Source organism: Rana temporaria, chromosome 7 (genome assembly GCF_905171775.1).
Source record: "Rana temporaria chromosome 7, aRanTem1.1, whole genome shotgun sequence".
NCBI lineage: Eukaryota > Metazoa > Chordata > Amphibia > Anura > Ranidae > Rana > Rana temporaria.
In genome coordinates this window covers 119902881-119921577 of record NC_053495.1, presented here as the reverse complement: position 1 = coordinate 119921577, position 18697 = coordinate 119902881, and positions in this window count along the sequence as shown.

Genomic DNA, 18697 nt, shown 5'->3' with positions numbered 1-18697 from the left:
ACTGCTCCTAATGCTATTTAGCGTCACCAATACAGTGATCAGTAAAAAAATTGTACACTGTACTTGGTGACACTGTGACAGGGAGTGGAAGGGTTAACTGGGGCTGGCGATCGGGGGGTTAAATGAGCCTAACTGTGTGTGTTCTGGTGTCAATGTAGTACTTTACTGTTTGATGCTATCTCCTCTCACGCTGGAACCGAAAAGGGCTCCAGGAGAGGAGATTGCATAATGTCCTGTGTCCTTTGTTCACATTACACAGGCACATGACATTCTGTGATTCTATTAGCATCTGGACCTGTAGATTAATCAGTTCTGGAACAAATCCAATCACCGAAGGGATGGCGGCCACATACTCTGTACAGCCGTTTCGCACAGCCAGGCCTACTTGCCTCAGTAAATGCTCAGAAGGAGGTTTCGGAACAGGTTAACCAAAAGCCCAATTATTCTATGTCTGCTAATCATTTTCAAAGGCCATGCAGTTCATTATAGAAAAATATTTTCCCAGGCAAATCTTTACATACATTTTCTGCCATTGCAAATTTTAAATCTGCAAGATTTACCTCAAACCCCTGGTAGCATTGAACCCGAGCCATATTTTACTACCTGACCAGCTGAGATGCACATGCAACTTAGATAAGTCTATTTAACAGTAGATTTTCAGTTAGAGGAAAGAGAGTGACTAATGCTTTTCGTGGTTCTTAACTTTTGGATTATCATTCATAAATCAGAAAATACAATTTAAGTAGATACAGTATATTGTTTAGCTTTTGTTCCAAGCCACCACTATGTACACCAGAGTTTCTTCCAGGCAGACAGCAAAACTCCAGAGAATTGCAATAAGTAAATGTATTCTACAGACAAAGACAATCAGCAGATTTGATTAAAAGCAATCTTAGTTCTTTTAATTGAAATGGACAGCTTTGATGTTGCTATCAAAGAAAATAACAATTCATCTCAAATAAAGCAGATTTAGCATTCGCTTTGTACAAGTGATAACATTTCTGTCCTGGTTTTCTTTTTGTATTCACTTAATTTTATCAGTTCTCAGCATTTATTTGCTTATTGTTATTTTGGACCTGGATCTATGGTAATACAATTGTTTCCAAGTTCAATATGTCAGACACTACAGATGAGTGAATGTGTATGGGTTCAGTTTACATGGGGTTTGTTGAACCCTGCATGAAATCCAAAATTCTGGAATTAAAATCAAAACTCATTGATGTCTATTGATGTCTTATAGAGAGGGTATGGCGACTGCCAAAGAATATGGTCACATGAGGAGGCAGCTCCTTCTCTGACTAGTGCCCACATAGCACACCACTAGCCCCCAGCAACTGCCAACTACCTCCCTGCACCTTCCAGCATGCCCAGATGCCAGAGGGACACACTGCAACCCGCCAAACTATATATTTTTTTCCCCGGGCCTGGCCAAAGGTCTCCACCAAGATGGTGGCGGAGAACGCTCCTTACGGGAGACTATGCATCCAGTGACTGTGGCTTCTACGAATGCTCTGCACAGGGAAAAAGAATATGGGAGGGTCAGATGCTTCAACCCCCTCCACAAGGAGCCCCACAGAGACCTCACACAGGATAGGGATGTGGAGCCTTCGATGGAGGTAAGCCATTAGTCTGCACCACATACAGCTGCAACTCCTCTGGAAGACCCTATTACTGCCTTTCCCACTCAAAAGCTTTTTTGAGTGTTTTTTTTATAGTATCCTTGGGCCTGTAATCTATTTTTTTATTTGAAATTGAGAAAGAGGGGGGCAATGCACTCACAGTGTCACATCCGTAAATTAGAGGAAAAACATGAAGGATTACTAGTTACAGTAACCGATGGTCGGACTTCAAAGGCAAGGAAACAATGGAGAAATGGTAAAAAATATAGTTTATTAAAAAAGTACCTAAATAGTTACAGCATTCAAAAATAAAAATCATATAACATGATAGTTTGTACAGTGAGTCCTTGTGCGTCTACGTGTTTCACCATGAGGCTTCTTCAGGACAACAATCGAGGTTCAGAAAGATAGGAAAAGAGAATAAGTCTCACTGTCTTAAAATGAACTGAGCCTCATGTACAAATACCCGAGAATCGGGAAGGTTCCAAAATGTGGAAGACCTCCAACTAACTGCACGAAAGATTAGCAGCGGGCAGTTGGTTTCATAAATCAGATAGAAGGTTGGTGGGCAGCACTTCAATAAAAAAAGTTTCCCAAATATGGAAGCTTTGCAGCAAAATGAAAAAAGCAACGCACTAATAGTTTTGCAAATAGAGATGAATGTTGCTTAGCAAGGGCAATAGTGCAGCTCATGCATAAAAGGGATACGATAAGCAAACCCAAATCCAATATGGACAGAACACATGGGACTTCAATAGACGTTGGTGGGGTAATGCACAGCCCACGCAGCGTATAATGCTAGAAGACCAATAGTAAACGCATTAAAGTAAATAAGCATGGCCCCCGGGAGACAGCAACCTGCTGTACACCTATTTTTAAGTCATAGGCTTGTTTGTAAAAGTCATCTTGTGATGAGCAATTCTGCTTGATGCGTAAATACTGCCCATAGGGAATGGATTTTACAAGACTTGTTGGATGTCCACTGTTTGCTCCTAAAATAGTATTTCCTGCTGTGGGTTTGAAGAAAAGGGTCATCCCCAGGGTCAGAGCTGGTTGTAAGGTATACATAGGGTACTCCTTGTACCTGACGGGCCAGCCAAGTTATAATACTGCAAAACCACACCCAAAAGACCCTTGGTACGATGAGGCACTTCAAATGAACAGAACATACACAGAATATATTAAAAGAAAATGCCTATTTTATTGGGCGTGCATACAGCTTATATCTAGTTCAGCTTTACCAATCACAATAGGGGAGGAGAAGTGGTCATTAAAGGGATACAGTAATGTCATTAATATCATGACTATAATTAAACAAGTCAGCGATATATGGTTTATACAAGTCAGTGATCCTCTAAGTTACGTCATCATGAGATAACACAAGTCAACAGGCCATCTGGTTATGAATCATAAGTCATGCATCCAGTCCCAGACACACCAACCCACAATTATATATATATATAGTACAGTGCTTATGTCAGCATCTTTCCAAACATCATTTGATAGTTGCAGATCTAAGCTATTTTGTATACTGAAGTGGCCGAGCATGTTTTATGCATATTACAAAAATAGTGAATGACAAGTTATATTCATTATTGTTCAGTAGTTGGACGAAAGTGTTAAGTAGTTCCCTTGGGACATCCCAGAGTATGAGAATATTATTGATGTACCTGTGCCATGACATAATATGCCACAGGTACATCGAGAGAAACACCTCTCAGGTACAGGTTAGCGTACTTTGCATGGACATTAGATTAATGATGGACTTTATTTAGCTGATAAAAACGAAACTAAAGTTGACCATATTTGGTCAGTGATGTCACACTAACCTCAGTGATGACAGGGGAGTTCTGGCCAGTAAATGAATAAGGCTTGGTGATAGCACTGCTTGCTAAAGATGTGGAAGGTGGCGGCACCCACCACTTTCTTAGCCACTTCATATAACTACTATACGTGATGTTTGAAGAAGTTCCCAGCAAAGTAAAATGTCTAGAGTTTGGACAAACACCAAACAAAGTTCGGTCTGAACTTTGAGCTCATCCCTAATAACAACCAAACTGGATACCAGGAAATTTTACTGACTAGACATATTCAAATAACCAGAAGGCTTCCTTTGTGGCCAAATGTTTAAGTGATATAATTAAATGCATGGTACTGTTCTGTAATATAATTATTTTCACTGTTGTTGTCTGCATTTATCAATATTGAGGCAAAAGATCAAAGTTTCATGAATATTTTCTAATTTCCAAAATAGACATTACTCCCTCGCCTGACAAAAAAATGAGGATTGTGAGGATGAAGATGAGAATGTACCAGATGACTTAGCTTAAACAATCCAATGCTTGTTGCAAAATCACCTTTTTTTTGTGGAAAAGGAAAGAAAAAATACTGTATCTGTTTATGCAGCTCATTGTGTTCGGCCTAAATGTGTTTAGGCTGCTACTAAATGACTTTTGTGAACGTTTTATAAATAGTTAAATAATTTCCTTGTTGTTCTGTTAAGCCATACCAATTTTAAGCCAAGCCAATTTGCATTTACCTTTTATAAAAAAAAAAAAAAGAGGATGAAGATATGACAGATGATATAGCAGGGTAATATTGATCAACAGCAGGATAGTTTTAATCAGGGATAATAAGATTAACAGATGAATGACTATATTTTACTTACTGTAACTTTGGGGATAAAGGGCCAGATCCACAAAGAGCCGCCATAACTTAAATATTCTGATTTAAGTTACACTGCCGCAAAATTTCTACCTAAGTGCCTAAATCACAAAGCACTTACCTAGAAATTTTCGGCTGTGTAACTTAAATCCGTCCGGCGCAAGGCGTTCCTATTTTCATGGGGCGAGTCCCATTTAAATTAGGTGCGCTCCCGCGCCGGACGTACTGCGCATGGTCACGACTTCATTTTCCCGACGTGCATAGCGCGGTTTTACGTTACGCCAAGTTTTGTGAATCGCGCCGGGTAAAAAAAGTTGCTTCGGAAAAAAAAAAAGATACGGCGGGAAAAATAAATAAATAAATAAATAACAGCGTCGTGGGTAAGAAGGGTCTACTTTTACAAGGTGTAAACAGTTTACACTTTGTAAAAGCAGCCCTAATTTTACACATGCAACTTAATACTTACGGAGAAAAAACGAAGTGTAAAAGCTTTGTGGATCTCCGTAAGTGCTAATTTGCATACCCGAAGCGGCATTTCGACTCGAAATGCCCCCAGCGGCGGATGCGGTACTGCATCCTAAGATCCGGCAGTGTAAGTCCCTTACACATGTCGGATCTTCTGCCTATCTTTTGGAAACTGATTCTGTGGATCAGTTCCAAAGATAGAAACAGGGATACGACGGCGTATCAGTAGATATGCCGGCGTATCCCTTTTGAGGATCTGGCCCAAAGAGTTGTGATGATTGAGAGTGGTGTAATGTGAGGTGGCTTAGGTGTGCGCTGTATTTGCACTTATTTATGTATTTATTTTTCATATAAACAATGCAGAAAAAAAAAAGCCCTTGAATAGATTTTCAGCAAAAATTAAGCCTTAACAGTTGGTGATACTGATATAAAGCTCCTTGTTTAAGGCACGTTGGCCCAGATTCTCAAAGAAGCGCCTATCTCTAGGCGGGCGTAGCGTATCTCAGATACACTACGCCGCCGTAACTTAGAGCGGCAGGTCCCGTATTCAGAAAGGACTTGCGCTCTAAGTTACAGCGGCGTAGTGTAAATTGGCCGGCAGAAGCCCGCCTAATTCAAACTAGGCTGGCAGGGGGCGTGTTGTATGTAAATGATCGGTGACCCCGCGTAAATGACGCGCTTTACGAATGGCGCATGCGCGCGCATGCTCAGTATCACGTCGAATTTTCAAAGTAAATTACGCCCGCCCAATGCTTAGTCGACGTGAACGTAACCTACGCCCAGCCCCATTCACGGACGACTTACGCAAACGACGTAAAATACGACGCTGTTCGTACGTTTCCGACGTCCATACCTAACATGACTTACCCCTGCTTTATGAGGGGTAACTTTACGCCGGTCTGACGACTTATGTAAACGACGTATCTTGATACGCTCGTGAATTGGCGTATCTAGCTCATTTGCATATTCGACGCGGAAATATACGGAAGCGCCCCTAGCGGCCAGCGGAAATATGCACCCCAAGATACAACGGCGTAAGAGACTTACGCCGCTCATATCTAGGCAACAGTGAGGCGTATCTGATTCGTTGAATCAGGCGCAGAGATGCGACGCCTCACACTCAGAGTTACGACGGCGTATCTGGAGATACGCCATCGTAACTCCTTTGTGAATCCGGGCCGTTGTGTTATGGGATGACAGTGCTCAGCCCTTGTCTTCAACAGTCTCCTGCTTGTAAATCCCCCTGCCACATATCAAATAAAAAAATAAACCTCTGTACTGGTGCACATTGCCCAGGAATATTACACGGTTAAAAAAAAAAAAGGCCCTTCCAAAAATTGCAGAGAGCAACAACTAGAAAAAATGCCCACATGTAACAGGTTAACAATGAAGTATATGGATGGGAACAGCCTGTTAAAAAATAAAGAAACCGAGGACAGAAAGATGTCATGTGCATTGCATGGGGGGCAGTACCAAGCTGTGAAAAAAAAAAATCTATTTCAGACATCAAAACATAGGAACTACAGTATGCACTGTGGAAAAGCTCATGCAGCTTGTTAAGACTGTTAAGGCATATGGAGAAGCTGTGAAGAAATGGCAGGATACACATCACCAGCATTACACATAGACATCCTTGCCCTAACCTCCAAATCCCCCCCCCCCCAAAAAAAAACACTGTGTTTTGCCAACTTAAAGTCATTCAGTTAGGGTTTACTTTACTTTACTAAGAGAAACCAGTGCCTACAAGCAGAGGCGTATCTAATGTAAATGGCGCCTATGGCAAGCACTGAAACTGCACCCCTGTCGAAACATTTGAAACCCATCTTTTAGATAACCTTAACAAAAAAAACAGCTAACAAAACTAGTGATATTTATCATCCCTTATGATACCTTGGGTAGTGACATATCCTCTTTATGGAGAAATCTGGGGTTTATTAGAGCCCTGATACCTCATCTGCCCTCCAAGGCCAGGTAAATGCAGAACCAATACTGGAAGTGATGAAATCTCCATCACTTGAGGCCTCAGTTTTCACAGAGGAGAGGGAGAAACTGATGTTCCGGCTTCTTTGTGCGCTGCCAATCTGAACAGATGGAATGGGAGAGCCTGGGAGAACAGGGGAGGGCTGTGGCTAAACGCAGCAGGTATAGCGCTGCCATTGTCCATTAGCAAATGTGCTGAAAAGTAGATCATGCCTATGCTCGCGAGGGAAGAAGAGACCCTCAGACCCTGGTAAATGCCTTGCTGCCCAGCCACTCAACAGCGCCCCTTTCATATGGCGCCCATGGCACTTGCCATGGCTGCCATACCCTAGATACGCCACTGCCTACAAGCCCTACACTTATCTGTCCCTAATCTGTTCCTTTGAACTTTATCAGCAGCACTCTTTTTTGCACGCTTTATGTATTCCCTATTACAGTTAAGTACTAGATATTGTCAACCAATACAGCTACCAGGAACCCAACCTTTTATAGAGATATCATGTGAATAAAAATGCAGCACTATCCCTTTAAGACATGAAGACAATATAAGTATCAATAAAATGTCTCTTGGATAATAAGCATGAAAAAATATAGTAATATAGCTTTAAGAGTCAAGTAAACATATGAAACACATATGGCAAATCACTAGGGAGACTCACCAATTATGAGATCCAGAATACGTGCTATAGGTCCATTTAGTTGAAGGCAGAGTGATCGCTGTCTTCAGAAAACATGTAGACAAGAAAATCCTCCACCAGCACCAACACACCAATCGTGTAAAAACTCTTACAAGAGAAATTTGTCTGGCTTTAAATATACTAACATCTTAAAACGGTAGCACACTAAAGAATCACAAAAAGAATTACATGGATTTGATGAGCTTAAAGGGTCACTAAAGGATTTTTGTTAGCTAAATAGCTTCCTTTACCTTACTGCAGTCCTGGTTGCATGCCCTCATTGTTCATTTTTGCTTTGATGTTGCTGTAATTCCTCTCTGTTCTGGACACTTCCTGGTTGTCTGTTTCCTGATCACCACAGTACTGGGAGATTCTAGTTTCGTTTTCCTAACCATCACTCTCTATGGCTCTGTCCAGCACAGAGGCATTAAATCACATGCAAAAACTAAGCTAGATGCAAAAATGAAAGTGAAACTAGAGGCACAGTATATGATTGATTTGTATCTATTTTTAATCGTTTTTAAAAGGAATCAGTTAACTATTATGTCTCTATACCCTGTAAACAGTCATTTCAGTCAAAAAATGTTTTTCCTTTAGTGACCCTTTAATCTAGAGAAAAACTGTTTAGTACTACAAACACAGACAAAGGCAGAGGTGAGAATCTCCCATTTCCCTGAATCTTAAACTCAATGCTCTGCCTCTACAAGACACACCTCCAGATCCTCCAAGTTTCTACAATCAAGATCTTCCACTCTTAGGCCGTGTACACACCAGCAAACATGTACGATGAAACCGGTCCGCCGGACCGTTTTCACCGTACATGTCTGCCCGGGGCTTTCTGTACGATGGCTGTACTAACCATCGTACAGAATGCAGCGCGTAAACAATACGCGGGGCGTGTCCGCGGTGTCGCCGCGTCGATGACGCGGTGTCGCCGCGACAATAACGCGGCGACGTGGGCGGGCCTGCCAGTTAAATGCTTCCACGCATGCGTCAAAGTCATTCGACGCATGCGAGGGATGGCGGGCGCTCGGACATGTACGGTAGGTCTGTACAGACGACCGAACATGTCCGAGCGGGCAGGATTCCAGCGGACTGTTTTAAAACAAGTCCAGGAATATTTGTCCGCTGGGAAAAGGCCCGGCGGGCAAATGTTTGCTGGAATCCTGCACGCTCAGGCCTACACACGACCTAACATGTCTGCTGAAACTGGCCCGCAGACCAGTTTCAGCAGACATGTTTGGTCGTCTGTACGGGGCCTGAGCCAACAACTTATTAAAGCCTGTGTCAATGCTGAAGCTTCTAAAATTACATAGTTGGTAAGGTTAAATAAAGACACTAGTTGATCCAGTTCAACATGTGTGGGTGTGGGTGTGTATGCTTATGTCAATCCCAATTCACATATCCCTGTATAATGTGCTCACTAAAATGCCCAGCTAAAAGATTTTGGAAACTATAGACACATCCCACTGACAACACCAATTGTGGAAGGGAGTTCCACATCCTTACCACTCTTATAGTAAAGAACCCCTACACAGTTTAAGATTAAACCACTTTACCTACATTTTCATTGAGTGGACGCTTGTCTTCTTAAAGCAGGGGTTCACCCTAAAAACTATTTTCTAATATTACATTGACATGACCCTCGACAATGACAGTATGCCGTTTTTTTTTTTTTTTGCTGTACATACCTTTGTACAGCTATTTTCTTCCCTGGCTTCTAGGTAGGGCCTCCCGCGGGAGTAGGCGTTCCTATCCAGCAGGTGATTGACGTGATTTCAAAAACTACCTCCCCCGTCGCATAAGGAGCGTCACGAGTTGCCGAAAGAAGCTGAACGGCGGTGCGCAGGCGCCGTATAGCGCCGACTCGCCGTTCGGCTTCTTTCGGCAACTCGTGACGCTCCTCATGCGATGGGGGGAGGTAGTTTTTGTCATCAAGTCAATCACCTGCTGGATAGGAACGCCCACTCCCGCGGGAGGCCCTACCCAGAAGCCATGGAAGAAAATAGCTGTACAAAGGTATGTACAGCAAAAAAAAAATGGCATACTGTCATTGTCGTGGGTCATGTCAATGTAATATTAGAAAATAGTTTTTAGGGTGAACCCCTGCTTTAACCCAGATAGAAAGCAATCCCAGATAGAAAGTAATTGTGCTGCAAGTTTGAAAATGACTTGCTAAGCTCTTGCTAGACTTGCCAAGCTTCACAAGCTTGTTGCTCAATTGCAGCAAGTCTGCATTGCATGACTCCAGATCAACTGTCTTTGCAAACGATCTGCAAGTCTGCTGCAAGTTCTGGTTCAGTTATGTTGTGTAATAGTTATCCCACCACGGGGGCCAATGTGGCTACATTTCATCATTGCTCCCTGCTGTGTGTAAGGGTTTCTTTAATTGGTGCTGGGGCATGGTGTGCAGAGAGGTTAGTAGTATCTATGAGATCTGATATGGAGTTCCAGTTCCGAGAGGTAGAAATCAATGAGTGACTAACCCTAATATCCCATTGGTGGAGAACATTTTGGAATGTTTCATTTTTCCTTGTTTATATGCTAGTAGATCACCTTAAAGTGGTGATAGAGGGGGGGTTACTCAAAAAGCTTTTTGAGGATACCTAGCGCCCACATTTCATTACAGTTTATTTTAAGTTGTGTTACACACGCACATCTTTGGTTTAACAGCAGGGGTGTCTTAATCTTTGGCGCAGTTATATAAAGTTAAACAAAATTTCAAATACTTACCTTATTCCTCTCTGCTACAGACTGACCTCTTCTGCATGACTGGTCCCCTGAAGTTGCTTTCCTTCACTGCTCCACTGGTCACAGGCTTTCTGGCATCATCATGCCAATGACACTGGTCCTGCATTGTATAAGAGGATTGCAAGGGTCTGTCCACATCTGGGGAGCATCAGAGGCTAATTCATTAACGCCTAAATGAAGCAAACCTTTGTTCCATAAAGCAGTTTCACTGCATGGTTGAATTTTATACCAGCTGTGAGAACTTGCATCAAATGCAAAACCTTAAGGACTCAGCCACTCACTTTCTTCTTCCTTTTAAGGGCTTTTCATGCCCAATTTTTAAAGGAAGGATTCAATACAGTTCCAGACATCAAAATCAAAGAGTTTTCCCTCGCATGAGTTTTCAACATATATCTTTCATTTAAACAACAAACCTCCTGGCTTGCACTTGCAGCACTGTCACTCTGGCCTTACAATCCAGGCCCTTGTCTGTCTCATACAGACTGTGGCAACAACCCACTCAGGTCCTCTCTCAACAGCTTGGTCCACACACTTGGCAGCCCCTTGCTGCTCTGGCTCACACCTCTCTCCTAGGTGGAACCCTCTTGACTCCTGAGCAAAGAACTTCTCTGTCTGCCGGAGTGGAGTGTCTGCCGGAATGGAGCCCAGAACCATGGTCAGGTCCCTACTAAGCACACCCCTGGCCAATTAGTGTGATGGTGGTTCACTTGGATCCAGAAATGGAGATTTCATCCCACCTGGAACACATTGAAATTTCCAGACTCCAGGTCCCAAAATGGACTTTAGAAAGCACTGAGAAAACTGAAAATCAAGTTGAGAATCCTGGGTCATAACCTCTTTCTAGATCCAGGCTGGGCAATGCTCTGCCACACGGCCTAGAGTGTGTGGGTGCACACACAGAGACAAACTGAAAGCATATTCCTTAGCTTATTTTATATTTTAGCTTTATCGTAAGTTCACCTTTTCAGAAAATAGGAAAAAAGTTAATTAACACTCTACACCACCCCCCCCCACACACACACACACACATACAAACACAGTCCTTGATGGATCACAGTGATACTGATTGGTCAGCACAGGCACAGAGAATCAGAGATCTGTCCCAAAAGCCTTAAGGGAAAGAAGGAGGAGCAGGGAAGTGATCACAGTGGCGACTAGGAGGGTGGAGAGAGTCTAGGGTGCATCTTTTGATTTATTTCTTAAATGTGAATTAACCTCCTGTGGAGGAGAGTCATTGTATTTTAACACATTGAAGAGTTAATGGTATATGTCATTCAACAGTATATCAATCAATATTAGAATTAGACACAAAAGAGAATTGGAAAAATTAGTGGAGAGGGGTGTCTTTGAAGGTATACTATCAGCTAAAGAGAAACTCTTTCTCATACCCCGGGCCCCCCGTACTCCGACTATGTACTATCTCCCCAAGTTGCACAAGGACCCTATCTGCCCCCCGGGACGCCCCATAGTAAGTGGGATTGATTCCATCACTTCCCGGGTGGGCAGATATGTGGACTTTTATTTGCAACCTTTGGTCAAGAAAATCCCTTCCTATGTGAGGGATTCCAAGCATATTATGAACATAATATCTGACCTACCAGTTACCTCCAACCTTTGGATGGCCACTATAGACGTAACATCACTGTATACGATCATACCCCATGCCCTGGGTTTTGAGGCAGTTAAAATGTACCTGGACAGGGATTCTGGCCTACAACCAAAGCAGGTAGACTTCATTATGTCTCTGCTGAGGTTCGCGGCGGATTCAAACTATTTTTGGTTTGAGGACTGTTTCTTTAAACAAAACACAGGGGTAGCGATGGGAGCCAAATATGCTCCGAGTTTGGCTAATCTGTTTATGGCCAAATGGGAGGAGGATGTCATCCACCTCGAGGAGACCCCCCAGATTGTTATTTGGGCGAGGTACATTGATGACATCCTCCTCCTATGGGCCGGTGAACATGATGACCTGATTGAATTTATCAGGAATCTTAATACCAATGACAGGGGTATACGTTTGAAATTCGAAGCCAGCCAGACTATGGTCCATTACCTTGATCTAAACATTCAGGTAAGGGAGGGTAAACTGGTCAATTCGACCTATTTTAAGAGCACTGATAGGAATGCCTTCATACCTATAGACAGCTGTCATCACGAACCGTGGCTGAAGGGAGTTCCTAAAAGCCAGTATCTTAGGGTGAGGCGCAATTGTTCTGACCTTGGGGAGTTCCACACCCAGGCCAAAATCTTGACCGAAAGGTTTGTGGAGAAAGGGTATTGTCCAAAATCCCTACAAACAGTTCTCCATCAGGTCGCCTCAATGGATAGAGACGACCTGTTGCGTGATAGGGAGGTGGGAGGGGGGGACACTTTCTCTGAAGGGGTCCCTTTCATCACCTCCTACTCGATCCAGCACAGGGCTATCACGCACCTTGTCAACAAGCATTGGCACATTGCCATGAGTGACCCCCAACTTAAAGAAATTCTGCCCCCTAAACCTAGGGTGATTTTCAGGGGGGTTCAGCCCTTGAGGAACAAAATCTCCACTAATGTTATTGACCCTCCCCTTAGAGGTTCAGGTTTCATTTTTGACCAATTAAAGGGGTATTATAGGTGTGGCCGATGTCGTGTCTGTACGTTAAATTCTAATAGACAGAGATGTGTCAGATCATTTACCTCCACGGCAACGGGGAAGGAGTTTAAGATCAAACCGTGTGTGACCTGTGCCTCTGTAGGCGTGGTTTATTTGGTACAATGTCCATGCGGTCTCCAGTACGTGGGCCGCACTAAACGGGCGTTCCAGATACGCTTTAATGAGCATATCACGAACATATTGTCTGGGTTTAGGCACCATTCCGTTTCAAACCACTATAGACTCAAACATAATAAAGATCCCTCCAGTACGCTGTTCTTAGGGATTGATAAATACAAACCCCATTGGAGAGGAGGGAATTTGGTACGTGAAATCTCACAGATGGAAATGGGATGGATTTTTCGCCTCAAAACTTATACACCCTTCGGCCTGAACATAGAAACAGATGTTAATGCTTTTATCAACAATGCCTGATGTTAAGCCTAATGTGATCGGCTGTATGAGGGCAGGAGTAACATTTTTGCTGATATGTTTTGCTGTAGTTTAGGGCTTCAGTGAAGCACTGCCATCAAGTCTGGATTTATCACTTTTTTGTTATATATTTTTATAGAGCTATTCACCTAGTTACGTTTTTTGGGACTCTTTTAGAAAGAAAAATTAAAAAAGTTTTTTTTGGGGGGTAATTAACACTGGACAGATCACAGGTCTAGTCACTTTGGAATTTTTTGCACTAGTGGGCTTCGCCCCTTTATATACACAATGATTTATTAATTTAATTAATTAATTAGTTTAATTCACATGAAGTCACGAGTAAGATTTGCACTGAAGACAGTGGATAGATGGTGAGGGAACAAGTATATTTGTACTGTCCCACACATATGGGGCCCTTTTTCCCCAAATACAGTTTTGAGTATTACACTGTTTTAAATTACCGTTTTGAGGACTATAATATGTCCTCTCACCTTTTTGAGTAGGTTCACACTTGTGAGTAGTGTATTCTTTAGGTTATTAATTTTAATTCCAGAGAACTAGATCCTACACAATACAGGCTTTCAATGACTCCATAAGGGGGTTGGATGAGGTCTGTTTTGATTATATTTGGTGCTGGTAAATTTATTTTCATGCTTTGCATGAGATGAGGCTATCTCATTAATAGACGCTAGATGGCGGTGGTGAGCTCACGTGGAATATTAGTGGAGGGAATGTCCGGTGCCAGACATAACTTCCTCCCCGCTGGTTTCCCATGGGCTCCCCCCGTCACCGGTCTTGTTAAAATGTTTCGCAGTCCCGCTATGGAGGTGGGTAACATTCAGGTCACGATATAGGATTACGATGAAATGTCCCTCCTATGGGTTTTGTTACTATTCATGTATGGGCAGGGTTTTACCACATCAAAGATGGCGTACCTGGACTCATTACCAGCCGTTCACAATAGGCGGCTGGTCTATTTATAGAAGGTGAATTACTGCATGGCTCTACCCCCATTTGACAACGTCCAATAGCGACGAAACGCGTCTGGGAGGATCACGCAGTGACGTCACCACGCCAAGGAGTAGGGCTCCTGTTATGCCGGCCGGCAATACTTTGTTATATCTTTTTTATCCGCTCATATTGTGAGTACATTTTACCTTTTTAATTAAAAGTACTGTCTCAGAGTTACGCTATGTGCGTTTTTCCTTTTTATTTTTAACACCTAAACGGGGGAGTTGGAAACTTCACGCTTAGGGGACGGAGGACTTCCCACCACAAGGAGCAAAAGACCTAGGCTGGGTTATAGCCATCTGCCTGAAACGTCTGTCTTCTGGTAAGCGGCCTCTCTGGTTGGTGGAGGGTCACTTCATGTACTAGTTTCACTGGGGTGGTGTGGACTGTATGAATTAACATTTCCACGACATCACGCAGAGGGGAAGAAGGACCCCCTATTATAAGGAGTAAAGGCCTAGGCTGGGTCATAGCCTTTCGCCTTAACCGTTTGCCTTCTGGTAAGCGGCCTCTGTGTTTGGTGGAGGGTCACTTATGTTAAGTTGTCACTAGGTGGTGTGGACCTAAAGTTACCATTGCCAGGATTTTTATGTCCCAGTATCACGCTATGTGTGCTTCTTTTTTTGTTTGCATTTAATACGGTGGAGCTGAGAATATCATACTCAGAGGACGGAGGGCTTCCTGGTGCAAACTTCAAGGAGTAAAGGCCTAGGCTGGGTTTTAGCCATCCGCCCTAACTGCTTGCCTTCTGGTAAGCGGCTTTCCTTTTCTTTTCCTGGGGGATGGTCACTTTGTATATTGCATCACCGGGTTGTGGACTGTAGGAGCCATCATTGTCAGGATTGATCCGAACCTATTCATGATTATACAAGCATCATTCCATCTATTACGGATTTACTACACTCTTACAGACTGTGTACACTAATAGACTGTTTTTGTGGCGCGGCTTTTCTTTGTTAATATTAGAATTAGGGATGAGCTGAACACCCCCCCCCATTCGGTTTGCACCAGAAACTTCGAACGGACCGACCGTTCGCGCGAACATTTAGAACCCCATTGACGTCTATGGGACTCGAACGTTTCGAATTCAAAAGTGCTCATTTTAAAGCCTAATATGCAAGTTATTGTCGTAAAATGTCTTTGAGAACATGTATCAATGGGAAAAAAAACTAAAAAAAAAGGTCATTTTTTCTGGAGCAGTGATTTTAATCATTCTTAAAGTGAAAAAAAAAAATGGAAAATTCCTTTAAATATTGTACCTGCTGGGTGTCTATAGTATGCCTGTGAAGTGGCATGTGTTTAGAACTGTCCCTGCACAAAATGAGATTACTATAAGAAAAAAGTAATTTAAAACTGCTTGCGGCTTTAATGTAATGTCTGGTCCCTGCAATATGGATGAAAATAATTGAGACAAATAGCACAGACACAGACAGTACACACACCACGTAGCTTTAGGTGCACACTGCAGAGGACACAAGCAGTACACACCACGTAGCTTTAGGTGCACACTGCAGAGGACACAGGCAGTACACCACGTGAGAATACTGCAGCTAGCACAATCACCTGCCTGCCAGTAAATTAGGAAGTGCAGATCTAGCTAAACTATACACTGTATAAATATATATACAACACCTGGGATGCATATATATCCTCTACACACTGTGGGTCAGATTCAGAAAGAGATACGACGGTGTATCTCCTGATACGCCGTCGTATCTCTGAGTGTGCTCGGTCGTATCTATGCGCCTGATTCATAGAAACAGTTAGGCCCCGTACTCACGACCAAACATGTCTGCTGAAACTGGTCCGCAGACCAGTTTCAGCAGACATGTTTGGCCGTGTGTTGGCCCGAGCGGACCATTTTGGGACGGATCGGACAGGTTTCCAGCGGACAACTGTTTCCCGGACTTGTTTTAAAACAGTCCGCTGGAAACCTGTCCGCCCGGACATGTACGGTCGTCTGTACAGACCTACCGTACATGTCCTGCCGCCCGCATCCCTCGCATGCGTCGAATGACTTCGACGCATGCGTGGAAGCATATTTAAGGCGGCCCGCCCACGTCGCCGCGTCATTGTCGCGGCGACACCGCGTCATCGACGCGGCGACACCGCGGACACGCCCCGCGTAATGTTTACGCGCGGGCTTCTGTTCGATGGTGTGTATAGCCATCGAACAGAAGTCCCCGGGCAGTCCCCGGCCAGACATGTCCGATGGAAACGGTCTGCAGACCGTTTTCATCGGACATGTCCTGCCGTGAGTACAAGGCCTTACGCATAGATATCCCTAAGATCCGACAGGTGTAAATGTCTTACACCGTCATATCTTAGGCTGCAATTTCACGCTGGCCGCTAGGTGGCGCTTCCGTTTGTTTACACGAGGAATGTGCAAATGACTATTTACGTTAATTCAGAAATGAACGATCGCTTTTTTTTTACGTCGTTTGCGTTCGGCTTTTTGCAGCGTATAGTTACCCCTGCTATATGAGGGGTATGTGCGGCGTATCCTATGTTAAGTATGGCTGTCGTTCCCGCGCCGAGTTTTGAAATTTTTACGTCGTTTGCGTAAGTCGTTCACGAATACGGCTGGACGTAATTTACGTTCACGTCGAAAGCAATGACGTTTTGCGGCGGATTTTCGAGCATGCGCACTGGGATGTTTTCACGAACGGCGCATGCGCTGTTAAAAAAAAAGTCAAATACGTGGGGTCAAGCCAAATTTAAATAAAACACGCCCCCTACATCCCCATTTGAATTACGCAGCCTTACGTCGCAACACATACGTTACGCCGCCGTAACTAAGGGCGCAAGTTCTTTCTGAATAAAGAACTGGCGCCCAAAGTTAGAGCGGCGTAATGTATCGGAGATACGTTACGCCGGCCGGACAGATACGCTCAGATATCTGAATCCGGCCCTGTAACTTTAACTGACTAGCCTGCCTGCCTGCTCTATCTACCTACTAAAAATATCTCTCTCTCTCTCTCTCTCTCTCTCTCTCTCTGTCTTCTCTCTCTTAACCACCGCAACACACTACACAAGGCCGACCTGCAGGCGGCCTTTTTTTTTGTGTGGGGCATGTACTAAACCCCCTGAGCCATAATTGGCCAAAGCCACCCTGGCTTTGGCCAATTATGGCTCTCCGTTTTTTGCAAGCTGTGATTGGCCAAGCATGCGGGTCATAGTGCATGCTTGGCCAATCATCAGCCAGCAATAGCAATGCACTGCGATGTCGCAGTGAATTATGGGCCGTGAAACGCCACTCGAATTTGGCGCGAACGGCCCAAAACTTTCGTAATTCGACGAACAATCGAACATACGTACAGTAGATGAACAACAGAAAGTAAATAGGCTGGGTAACTATATTTTGTATAGTGTTGTTGGCTGCAACTTGTTGTGCCTATTTATTTAATAGAAAATCTATAAAATATTTCAGTTTTTCTGCTTACCATAATTGTTAAACTTGACTGTTGCACAGTTTGCTTACATTTATAACAAGGAAACCTACAAATGCTACAGAATTGGCATTTTAGCACCACTGTATAATAGGTGTTACACTTTATTTATATTGCATGAGAAAAAGTCAGGCGCCTTAGGAAAACTGTGCACAAGACATATTTACATGTGACAGACCTAGCTCTGGAGGGTATATATCTGAGTGCTAGAAAAGCCTCACAAGGATTTCACCTATCTCATCATTTTTTATTCCCCACACAGCTTGGTGGGACTGGATAGCTGATAACATTACAGTGTTACACTTGTTTGTAGTGTTATATTTCACAGAGAACAGGTAGCTAATATTACACATTCAAATAATCTACACTCCCAGTATCAAATGCCCACAAAAGATGGAGCTGCTTAAGAAAATAAAAACTTTTATATACTTTCTAAATCTCAGTATTATGTATAAACATTTTTGAGAGAAATCTTTGAGGAATGATTGACTCTACATACAGAGACATACGAACACACGCTCAATCATGAAATACTGTATCTCTGGTAAATGTTTGTGAAAAACCCCACATGAAATACATGTAACCAGTACTGTGGCTGTACTGTGGAACGTGTTCCTTTGATGCTGCTGTATTACATAGTTGCCAAAATAAAATAAAAAAATTCCAGGCACACCTTTTAAGCAGTGCACCCCCGCCCCCCATCCATGCGTCCAGCCCCCTAATCTACATGCAAGGCACCGGGCGCATTTATTTCAATGGATTTTCTTTTTTTTGTGAAGAATATGAATAAAGCCTGAGACACAAATCGGTTTAAAAAGGGGTGGGGTCAGGACGCAGAGCAATGCACCCTGAGCCCATCCTGTTGTTTGACAATAGCGATTTAATATTCGCTAATGTCTTCCTGTTTCTCCTACCAGCCAACCAAAATGCAGGTCCTGAAACCCCATTGGCCAGGAGACCTAAGACCCCCATTGACTGGGAGTCCGAAGACCCGATTGGCCGGGAAGAGAAGCGATG